This window comes from Carettochelys insculpta, chromosome 6, assembly GCF_033958435.1.
Source record: "Carettochelys insculpta isolate YL-2023 chromosome 6, ASM3395843v1, whole genome shotgun sequence".
Taxonomy (NCBI): Eukaryota; Metazoa; Chordata; order Testudines; family Carettochelyidae; genus Carettochelys; species Carettochelys insculpta.
In genome coordinates, this window is record NC_134142.1 from 125473012 (window position 1) to 125484007 (window position 10996).

General features: G+C 48.9%; 2 pseudogenes; both read right to left on the reverse strand.

The window, feature by feature from the left end:
• Positions 1-4884: 4884 nt before the first annotated feature.
• On the reverse strand, positions 4885-6439 carry LOC142015212 (uncharacterized; annotated as a pseudogene).
• A 401-nt stretch (positions 6440-6840) lies between these two features.
• Positions 6841-10784, reverse strand: LOC142015213 (up-regulator of cell proliferation-like; annotated as a pseudogene).
• Positions 10785-10996: the final 212 nt, after the last annotated feature.

The window sequence follows — 10996 nt, forward strand, 5'->3', positions numbered from 1 at the left end:
ATGTGAGTCAACAGTGTGATGCTGTTGCAAAAAAAGCAGACGTGATTCTGGGATGCATGAACAGGTGTGTTGTGAACAAGACACGAGAAGTCATTCTCCCGCTCTACTCTCCGCTGGTTAGGCCTCAGCTGGAGTAGTGTGTCCAGTTCTGGGCACCGCAGTTCAGGAAGGATGTGGAGAAATTGGAGAGGGTCCAGAGGAGAGCAACAAGAATGATCAAAGGTCTAGAGAACATGACCTATGAAGAAAGGCTGAAAGAATTGGGCTTGTTTAGTTTGGAAAAGAGAAGATTGAGGGGAGACATGATTGTGGTTTTCAGGTATCTAAAAGGGAGTCATAAGGAGGAGGGAGAAAACTTGTTCTTTTTGGCCTCTGAGGATAGAAGAAGAGGCAATGGACTTAAACTGCAGCAAGGGAGGTTTAGGTTGGACATTAGGAAAAAGCTCCTAACTGTCAGGGTGGTCAAACAGTGGAATAAATTGCCAAGGGAGGTTGTGGAATCTCCATCGCTGGAGATATTTAAGAACAGGTTAGATAGACGTCTATCAGGGATGGTTTAGACAATACTTGGTCCTGCCATTGGGGCAGGGGGCTGGACTCGATGGCCTCTCGAGGTCCCTTCCAGTCCTAGTGTTCTATGATTCTACGTCCCTCCTCTTTGATGGCCTCCTGCCTGTTATTTCCCTGGTTCCAGTTCTTTCGATGTCGGGTGAACAGCTGCTCAACCTTTGTCGTATCGGCTGGGAGAGGGGTGCAAGATGGGCCCACTCTGCCTCAGTGTGGTGCTAACTCTGATCCTTGTGTGACAAAGTCCCGAGCAACCCCTCGTGGGTCCTGCACTTTGGGCCTCCAAGGCTCGCAGGGCCCCCTTTTGCTCTGCCTCCAGGGCAGGGCACAGCCTATTGAGCCGAACTCATCGTAGGCACAGCCGTAAATGGGGGAGGTTCCCACATGGACCATGAGGCTTCCCCTGCTCTTTACGAGGTGTCCTGGGGAGTGTGGGGCATTCTGGGGAGCCCAGTCGCCTCCCACTCGAGCTGGGTTCTGGACCAGGGACCCTGGGTGGCTGCTGCTGGAGGGGCTGTGTCCCTCAGCCCAAAGGGAACAGCCTCCTCCCTGGGCCACTTCCCCAGACTCTTTCCCCAGTACCTTTTCCCTGTAGCTACCACAACCCTTCCCTCTTGCAGGGCTCTCCTGCAAAGCCCTTTCCTCTTTGCTGGTCCACCCCCTTTCTCCTTCCCACTCCTTACCTGAGGGGAAGCCTCTGCAAGGGCTCCTCAGGCCTTGATTGGCTGCAGGTGCTGAATTAGCCCCAGGTGTTGGTTTGACCTGGTGCTGCAGACGGATCCTTGCTGGGCTTTAGTCCCCATGGAGCATAAAAGCACGGACCCAACTGCTCACATACGTGCCCTCCACTGGGCTACTATAACCTGCTGTGGGCTGTCACAGCTGCTACGGGCAGCCCACGTCTCAGCATCCCACTGTCCTTGCTGTGGATCTGCGGCTCTGAGGCCAGAGGACGAGAATCGTGGCACAAAGAGTTGCAGAGTCATCTGTGAAACCTGTCAGGTTTTATCTGTGCACGTCCGTGTGTGACAGTCAGGGGTTTGGGGCCTATTCCGGCCCCTCTCTCTGTCCTCCCTCCCAACAAGCCCTTCAGGGTCTGGGGTGGCTCCCAGCACAGCTCAGTGCTGTTCGCTGTCCATGACATAGGCCGGACCGGAGGAGGTGACCCAAGTCTGCCAGCGAGTTATTGAGAAGGAATTCTGCCAGCAGTGAAAGGGTTACAGCACGTCCATAGCGCCCACGTCAGATACGGCAACACGTGAGAAACTCGAGATGCCCTTTCACGTGTCTCTGTCTCCAACCTGCGTCGCAGCCCCTGGGCTGGCCCCATGGCGCCTGCGTGGGAAAAGCCCTTCAGTGTCGTGATTTAGTCCAAAGGGGAGGACAAGATCTGGTACAAGAAATAAATACGACTGCGCTGGTGGGAAATAACGACCATTTAATATTTAATAATTTAATATTTAAATTAAATTTTTTAAAAAATTAAAATTAAAATTAAAACTTAAAATTAAATTTTAAAATTAAAATTTAATATTCCTCTGCTGGGAAAAACACCCCAAGAGCCCCACACGGGGACATTTAATTTCAGAAATGAGGCGATTAGTTAAACAGAAATTAAAAGGTTCAGCACCAAAAGTAAAATCCCTGCAACTGTATGGAAACTTTTCAAATATACATCTAGAGGCCCAACTTCGAGGTAGACCCCAAGGTGAAAATTAAATCCCAGTAAGGAGAATAGAAAGTCGCATAAACTGGCAAATAAAGTGGAAAAGTCCCATTAGGAAGTCCGAAAAGGAGGTTGAAGAACAGCCGGCCGAAAACATGAAACGTGAGAGCAAAATTTCTTTTCAGTACCTCAGACGCAGGCAGCTTCAGAGCAACCAGTGGGGCCAAGATGTGTAAGGAGCACTCAAGGATGAGAAGGTCATTACGGATAAAACAAATGAATTCTTGGCCATGGTCTGCACAGCTGAGTATGTGAGGGAGATTCCCAAACCTGCACTGTGGGTTTTAGCCGCCAAATCTGAGGAATTGTCCCAGATTGCGGTGTCGTTAGAAGAGGTTTGGGAGGAAACTGATAAACTAAACAGTAAGACGTCACCAGGACCCGACGGCGTTCAGCCAAGGGATGAGACAGAACTGAAACGTGAAATTGCGGAACTAGTGCCTGTGGTTTGTGGCCGATGCTTTAAAGCCTCCTCTGAACCACTGGAGTCTTTCCTGAGTGGCTGCACAAGTACACAGCTTATGGGGCAGACTGACAGCCTCCGCCCCCGTGACCCGTCCTCCCCACCCCATGGCTCCCCTGTTCTTCCATCTCGACAGGAACAGCCCAGCAGGGACAAGCTCTCCCCATTGGCTGCCATGGGGCAATGGTGCAGGAGCCCGGCTGGGGGCCGGGCTGGGAACAGGCGCGTCTCGTCATGGAGTGTGGGGAGAGGTGAGGGCTCTGCCGTTTGGCTTTGGCTTTCCTGTAAAAGCAGAGCTGAGCAAAAACCAGACCAGGCTGGGCCCAGAGCTGGGACCACCGCACCCAGCTGGCGTCCGGCCAAAGACCCCCCCACAACCACTGGTGTCCTCAGCTGCGCTCCAGCTGGCAGGAAGCCAGGGCTGTCGGCTGCACTTGGTCCCCAGCGGCTGAGCGGGGTTGTCCCGACCCAGCACTTCTGTGGGGCAGATCACGTGGGGCTGTGCTCCCCACAGGCCATGCTGCTGCTGCCCCCGTCCCAGTGCACGTGTCAGGGGCTGCTGGCCCCTCTCTGGCGCTCAGAGGGAGTTTTTGGCTGGCCCGTCCCAGCACCCAATGAAGGGGAAGGGGCCGTGGGCAGCAGTCAGGGCCCTGGGACAGACGGGCCCAGGAGCATGTTCAGAGTAACGCCCAAGGTCGCAGCTCTCCGGGAGTGGAGGTGGCACTGGTGTCCGGTCCGGGACAGCTGGTGAGGCCAGCCAGGCGCCGGAAGGAGCCAGCTGGGGGGCCGGTGTGCTTGGGCTAGACAGAGTGGGGCCAAGCTACAGAGAGAGCCGGGCCCCAAGCTGAGCTGGGGAGCTGAGCTGAGCTGAGCTGAGCTGTGCCGGCCACCGAGAGCCAGGGACACAGCGCAGGGGGCGGAGCCTGGGACACAACAGGGGGGCGGGGCCTGGGACACAAGTGAAGGGGGTGGAGCCTGGGGCAGAAGAGACTGAATGCAGGAAGCCTGAGAGCTGCTCCGGAGGTGCTGGGTTGCATGTGCTTTGGAGGACGGAATTGTAATTCAAAGGGATCCAGAGACGCCGGGGAAGAGCCGGAGGTAAGAGGAGGCCGTTCAGTGCGGACACGTGCAAAGTGCTGCGCGTGGGGAGGCAGGATCGGTTTCACGCACACGCAGTGGGAGGCGAGCGCCCAGCCAGGAGCCCTGCAGGAAGGAGCTGGGGCCAGAGTGGACCACAAGCTAAATATGAGTCGCCAGTGAGACACTGGCAAGAGAACCAAACTCACCGTGACGCGCTAACCAGAGTGCTGTGACCGCGCCCGGAGACGTAATTCTGCCGCTCGGCTCTGCACTGATGGGAGCGGTGCGGCCAGTTCTGGGGTGCCGCAGCTCAGGAGAGAGGTGGTGAAGCTGGAGAAAGCCCAGGGAAGACTAACCCTGGAGGGTCTGACGGGGAGCTGGGCAGAACTGGGCTTGGCTAGTTTGGAGAAGAGACGGCTGGGAGGGAACACGATCGCAGCTTTCGAGTGCGGAAAAGGTTGTTACAAGGACAAGGGAGAATTCTGATAGCAGTAAAGAAGTACGCCAAGCTGGTTTGCTAGGAGAAAATAGTAACTGCTCCTTAACGTAGGCCTGCCACATGGGCCGCTGGCTTAATCCACAAACATGTATTACAAAAATAAATCCTTTATGTTTGTAGCAACCAGATTTCAACATTTCTGCTCTGCTCCAACAACACACTTCTTACCAAATTAACGACAATCACAATAACTTGCCTTCTTTAATGTTTTCCATCAGAGAACTTGTGGAACAACACTGCCCAGCTTTTCTAATTGAGCAGATTTTGTTGGGTAAAACACACCACCAGGATACTGCGTGTGATGCACTTTGAGACCAGCTGTTTGGGACATCCTACTCATATTTGAATTAGTCAGAGAGTTGACCTGGCTCTGGAGTGAATTAATAGGTCATCGGCTGTCACCACTGAGCTGATGAAATGCAAAGAAATGTACTCAGAAACCTCCGACTCAGTTTCAGCATATATCAAAAATAGATTTTTATTCTGAAGTCACGAATGGTGCCTGGCAACTCCATAGATGAAATTACCCATTTACTTGAATCTGTGCGTTTATTTTATAGTAAATGCTTCCCATAGGCTCTCCGCAGCCTGTTCTTTAGTTATTATTTTGCCTGTTTGCTGGGAGATTGGCTGGTGAAGCGCCATATTGGTCAGCAAACTGTCCACTGAAAAACAAATTTCCAGTCCTCAGAAGCAGTGATGCTGAGATCGGGCTGAGTGTGTCAGTCTGGATATTACTGATCTTGAAAATCTGTGTCTGAATTCTGAGGTTACTATTGCAAAACACATCAGAGGAACATAGAACACAGGAAAGTTTTCTGTTCCTGCTCTTCAGTATCAACCTAGCCCTGGAGAGCCATGTGCTGATGCAAAGTGTTCTTTGTCAGAGCCTCCTCCTGCTTGGCAGAGGACCTTACAGAATGGACACAGCTTCCGTCACTCAAACACTTGCTTGAGGGCTTCATCCTGGGGCTCCAGTAGCAGATGGGAGAGCTGGCTTTATTCTTCCAAACTTGCAGTTCAACCGGTATTTGTTGCTGAAGCTCAGAAAGGACGATTTCAATAAAAGTAGAAAACTGAGCTGGATCTGCTGTGTTTTCCAACTCTGTCCTCAGTAATTTGTCTTGAAAATGACAAAGTCTCACTGTGGCACTTTCCAAAAGTTGTTTGGAAAGGTTGAGATTCTCTTAACCCTTTCATCTTTGGCTTTCTCCAGAGCATCCTTGACCTTCTTCATCACTGGGGACAGAATGTCTTTCTCCAGATCTTCCAAACCCTAAGCATTTTGCTAGTAATCGATTTTTTTAAAATAGAAGAGAAAATTGCGCACTCACAATGTTACCTTGAATGGTAATGAAACATTTGCAGTTTAATTGCCAAGCTCACTGAATAGCCGAACATTAAAAATAATCGATTATCCGTCTCCATATTCAAGCTTTGAGAAAATTTTCATAGTTGATAACGTATGTCACATAGCTGTTGAAGTTCCCATCTTCTAACAGCTTCTTCGTCATGGTGAACAGGAAAAATATCCTGCTGGCACGTTTAATAGACTGTCTGCTGCTCAGAATGTAATTCACTATTTCCAGCCCAAGTCTTTTGCCAACATAATCCGTTAAGACAATTTGAGGCAATGATCACAGAAATAATTGGCTGTATTTTGTCAGGGCTGTTTTCCCAGGAACGGTCGTTAAAATATGGAGAAATATTCAGGTTTCAGCATCTTCAGCCATTGCTAATGGTCATCTTCATGCATCTTCTGAAATGTGTGAGCAGCTTCCCCCAAAACATGATGTTTCAAATCAACTTTGAAGCAAATTGAAGTCTGAAGTTTTTTTCACTTTCTGCTGTTGAAGTTCGTCATTGACCATGTGCAACAATTCTCTGCAAAATGTTTTATCCCTGCCTGCCACACATTAGTCCTTCTCTTCTATGTAACCGTCACATTTGGCCATCGATGCGTCTTTAATCTTCTGACTGACTGAACTGCAGCTGTTATCTGCATCTTTTCCCAACAGAACTCAATTTCTTCATGAATTTCACTCTTCTGTAAACAAATGGGGGATAATTCTGTGGGATGGCGTTCCACAAACTCTTTGTCCATTCAATAACCCGGGGAATGTCCCTGGCGGTTCTTTTAAGCTAACAGTTCCTTATGAATTCAACCCAGTAGCTCGCCAACTCACACACCTTTTCACTGTATCCCATGTTCACTGGAGACATATGAGGGACTCGGTGTCACAGTCCTGAGATATACCAGTTGTGCTCCTCCCCTCAGCTTGGCATGGAGCTGACTCAGAAAGTCTGTCACGCACTGCAGCGGGATGTCGGATGTATCAGCTATCCGTCTATCAGCTCAGCATGCTCATCTGCAGTGCCCGGGAGGTCAGTGAATTGCCTTCTGGGTTTTAAAATTTTGCATTCCTTAACCACTGAGCTTCAGCCTCCCAGCACTGCTCCAACTCATGCATGAAACATGCAGCACTTGAAGTGGAAAATATTAATTTATCTAGTCCTGCCAGGGGCTAATTGGTTTAGGAATGTCAGAGTTTCACTAGATTTCCCAGACTGGCAGTTGAAAATGAAGTAGTATTTAGTTGTGCATTCAGTCAAAGATGACAATAGAGAGCCCTCTCTTTCGGTGTGGTTTCAGCAGATATGAACACAGATGAGGAGACATCTCTTAAAAAGCTGAACCGAATGAAGCCAGTGAGATTCAATTCTCCACCTAGATTTGTGACTGCCGTTAAGTGCTGGGGAAAGATCCAAAGTCGTCTTCCACCACAGAAAAACCAGAAAATGTCCACAGGCCCACCAGTGATTTTGTTCAAGGGACGTTCCCAGGTGGCACATCCTGAGGAATGAAGAAATTGTGATTTTGGGAGGTGCTGAGAACCTCCTTGAGGCGTTTGGACTTGGAGAAGCTGCAGTTGCTCATCCACACAAAGGAAATTGTTGGCACTGATATAAGCACCAGGCTCTCTTCTCTAAACCCTCTGCTCTCCAGAGAGTGTGGCTTCCGCTTCCTGACAATGTCCCTTGTGACTCGCAGCATTGGGGTGCACCTGGGGCATCAGGGCTGGGCAGCAGCAGAGGTAGAGCAAACTGGCACATGAAGATTCTGGACAGGATCTCCTGCTGTCAGAAACTGTCTGAGCAAAGCTGAATGGCACAAAGAACATTGACTGGGTTCAAAGAGACGTATTATCAGTGTCACTAACAATGAAAATTTGCTCATCAACACCTTGTTCCTTCTCACTCACTTTACTTCCTTGATCATCAGGTTTCCCACCTGTAAGGCTTGTGCTTCTGGCCGTATTATATTCAAAGCCAGGGTGTCTTCCTCAGGAAATTTCATGATTAATCTCTTAATTTCTGAGGAGTCCAGTGTGTTAAACTCCGAGTTGAGTTCTAGGACGTCATTCAGCCTGAGCTTACTGCTTCCACACTTCTATCAGGTTAACTTGGAGAGAATGGCTCTGAATCCCTTTTTTCTCTCTGTAGAAAGTTCTTAAAATAGGAACATAAATTTCAGAGCTGAAAATATAAAGCTGGATTCTCTTATCTGCAAAGGCTGCTTGTGCTACCGAGGTGGTGGAAAATGATCCAACAGAACCTACAGAGAATTCCTCCTGAGCATGGGAGTTCTTCACTCATGGAAAATTGGCAGAACTAAGTGGATGTTTGAGTTCTGCGCTGTCGCTTGATTCCCTTTCACTGGGATGTGTAAAGCTCTGGGCTGTCAGCTCCATTCCTTGTCTTTGAGGATGAGTTGGGCTCTAGGCTGTTGGCTCTGTTCCCTTTCTTGGTGGATGTGTTGGGCTCTGGGCTCTAAGCGCCGTTTCCTCTGTTGGAAGATGTGTTTGGTTCTGAGCTCTCGGCTCGGTTCCCTTTCTCTGAGGACGTGCAGGGTTCTGAGATCTCAGGAAGATGCTTTTTTGCTGAAGATAAAACCATTCCTGGGTCTTCTGGTCCATTCCCTTTCACCGAGAACTCTGCAGCTTCTGAATTCTCAGTTCCATTACTGGGATCTAAAGATTCAAAAAAAAAATCAATATCAGATAAAATCCTATTGAGATTCCAGATATTCTCATGTTCTTGACACTAGATCTAATTTTCCTTCCTTCAAAAATGAAGCCAGAGTGCTTGGAGACTGCACACATCAGTAGTAACGCTACCTAGGGGCAAAGAAAAGATAGTACAGGACAATTTTCAGAAAGTTCTGAGAGTCAGAAGCTGCTGAGATAAGATCTGGTTTTATACCAGCTGAACATGTTGTTTTGATATAGATATATTCTGCAATTATCCGCTGGGGTTTTCTTTTAAATGAAGTAATTTAATGTATAGATGCTGGAATTATATCGAACTGGATTTATTCAAGTAGTTTTCCTTCTTTAAATATTGAAGCATCTGGACTCCTGGGATGAAATTCTGCCTGGGCTACAAGTGAAAATGAGTCTGGTAATTTGATCCCATCCTGCTCCAGTGTAAAAAGTCAGACAAAGGTACAGTAGGTGGACGGCTGGGTATGAAAGGCTGTTTGGACAATGACAATCTCTTTTACATTATGCAGGTTGTTTCAAAAAGCCGTTTGTTCTGCATGAAATGGTAGAATATTTTAATTTAAGAGCATAATTCTCAAGAGCTGATCTGAAATATTATTTGAACTTTAAAAAATCCATGAACAAGAAAATTTTACTTACCAGCTTCTAAATTGTCAGGTATTGGCTCTAAGCTTGGAAACGTGTGTTGCAGGTTTTCTGTACAATGTAGAAATTTGTCATTGGGTCAATTCTCCCTTTTCAGATACTGCTTCAATCACGGTCACTATTAGCGTCTGTGGATCATTCATCTGACTGATAGTGATTTACACGCTCTGTGTGATGAGGAGGTGGCCATGTAGGGCAGTCCAGATGCCTCTGGACCAGTTGGAAGAACATCTGTTAGTTTTCTTCTGGCTTTCAGGTAACCTCTGAGGGCTTCTCCTTGGCACCCGTCGCTTCCAAATCAAAAGAGCTGGAATCAAACAGCAATAACCACAACAGTTAATTACAGAAGGAGCATTCTGAGACAGGTCACATTCAGAAGTCAACCTTTACAGCTATAGAGGGGAGGAAATGGTCATTTTTAAATGAAAGCTGTTATTTCTGAAGAGTTTACAAACAGACCCTTCAGTATGAATGAGAGGGGTTTGTGCTACAGGACCCTGGTTCAATTCCCTCCAGCACCTGTAATGTCTGTACATGAGCATTATTTTACTTACCTACCAATGTAGGTCGTTTAGCCTATTCCTGGCCACATATGGTACCTCTGCTGCGGCCATCTCTGTGGTGTGGGTCCTTTGTCCACACAGGCTCTGTGCCAGAGACCTGATCTTTGTCCCAGGAGACACAGGCTTTACTCACAGCGTTCGCTGCTTTGCTGTGCTGTGTTGCCGCTCTCTGCATCTGTTCCTTTCCTTCAGGTCTTTCAGTTTTTTGTTTTGTTTCCTCTCATCACAGAGCAGCATCTGGTGGGCACGTAAATAAAACAGTTAAAAACAAAATCCTGATCCCACACTGAGGAGGACAGTTTCTCAGAGTTGGCAGCAGAACTTCACTGACTGTGTAGTTCAAACTGTATTATTTTTTCAGGGGCTGGTGGGATGGAATTCCCACACCCAAGGATGCCCGTGTGAAGGACAGGAGGCCTGTAGTCCACACATTCAAAGAGAAGAAGACAATAGATTAAAAGGGGTACAGATTAGCTAATACATCAACACTTCTGTTCATGTCTGAAGCACCACTAAAAGCGCAAAAGGGTTAATAATCCCCATAGTACTTTCCCACTAGAGAGAAATGCCCAAAGCAAAAGGCCTTCAGCCAATGATTTCCTCACACTCTCAATGGATGAAATTCAGCCCTGTGCAGACAGCCAGGGCAAGTTTTGCGCATCTCAGGGAGTTTCAGGGGAACTGCACTGGCCCAGCTGTTGTGAGACGTCGGTGGCGTTGGTTACATCCTATACTGAAAGAGGCAGCTGGGATCCTGGAGGTCGAGGCCATAACGGGCCCCTCCGAGGTGGAGCTAGTGCAGGATTTTGGAATGTTCCAGGAGAGGGAAGACAATTTTGGCCCAGCCACAGCTCAGAGCTGTCAGATACCTCAACTGGTGGTTCTCTGGAGCAGCTGTTCTAAAGGAGATGAATTTCTCAGGCCTTGGCCCATCTCTGACACCTCTTGTACCTTCCCATTGCCCAGCAACAGCTCCTGTCCCTTCTCTTGACCCCTGCCAACCCCAAATGCAGAGCCTTGCTCGCTACTGTCCTCCCAGGCCCTCTCCTTATACCGGCCTCACCAATCTTTCACCAGCTGATCCTTGGGCCTCTCTCAGCCCCTGCAGGAATCATGGCTCTTCAGGGCGAGGAGGGAAAGGGCTGTTCCTACCGTCATGCCGGGTGCAGTTGTTCATCCACGTCGTACCGAGAGCGGCACTTCTCGCTGTCACAGGAGGACGTCACTGCTCCCCCAGCCGGGTCGGCTGCATTGCTGTCAGCGACAGGACGGCCTCCCAGAGGCTGGGAGCCAGAGCGGGGAGGAAGCCCCTGCTCATTTGCCATTCAGAGACCTCACTGGAGAAGAGCCAGGAGGGGAGGGGAAAGTGAAGGGCAGGAAGTGAAGCTG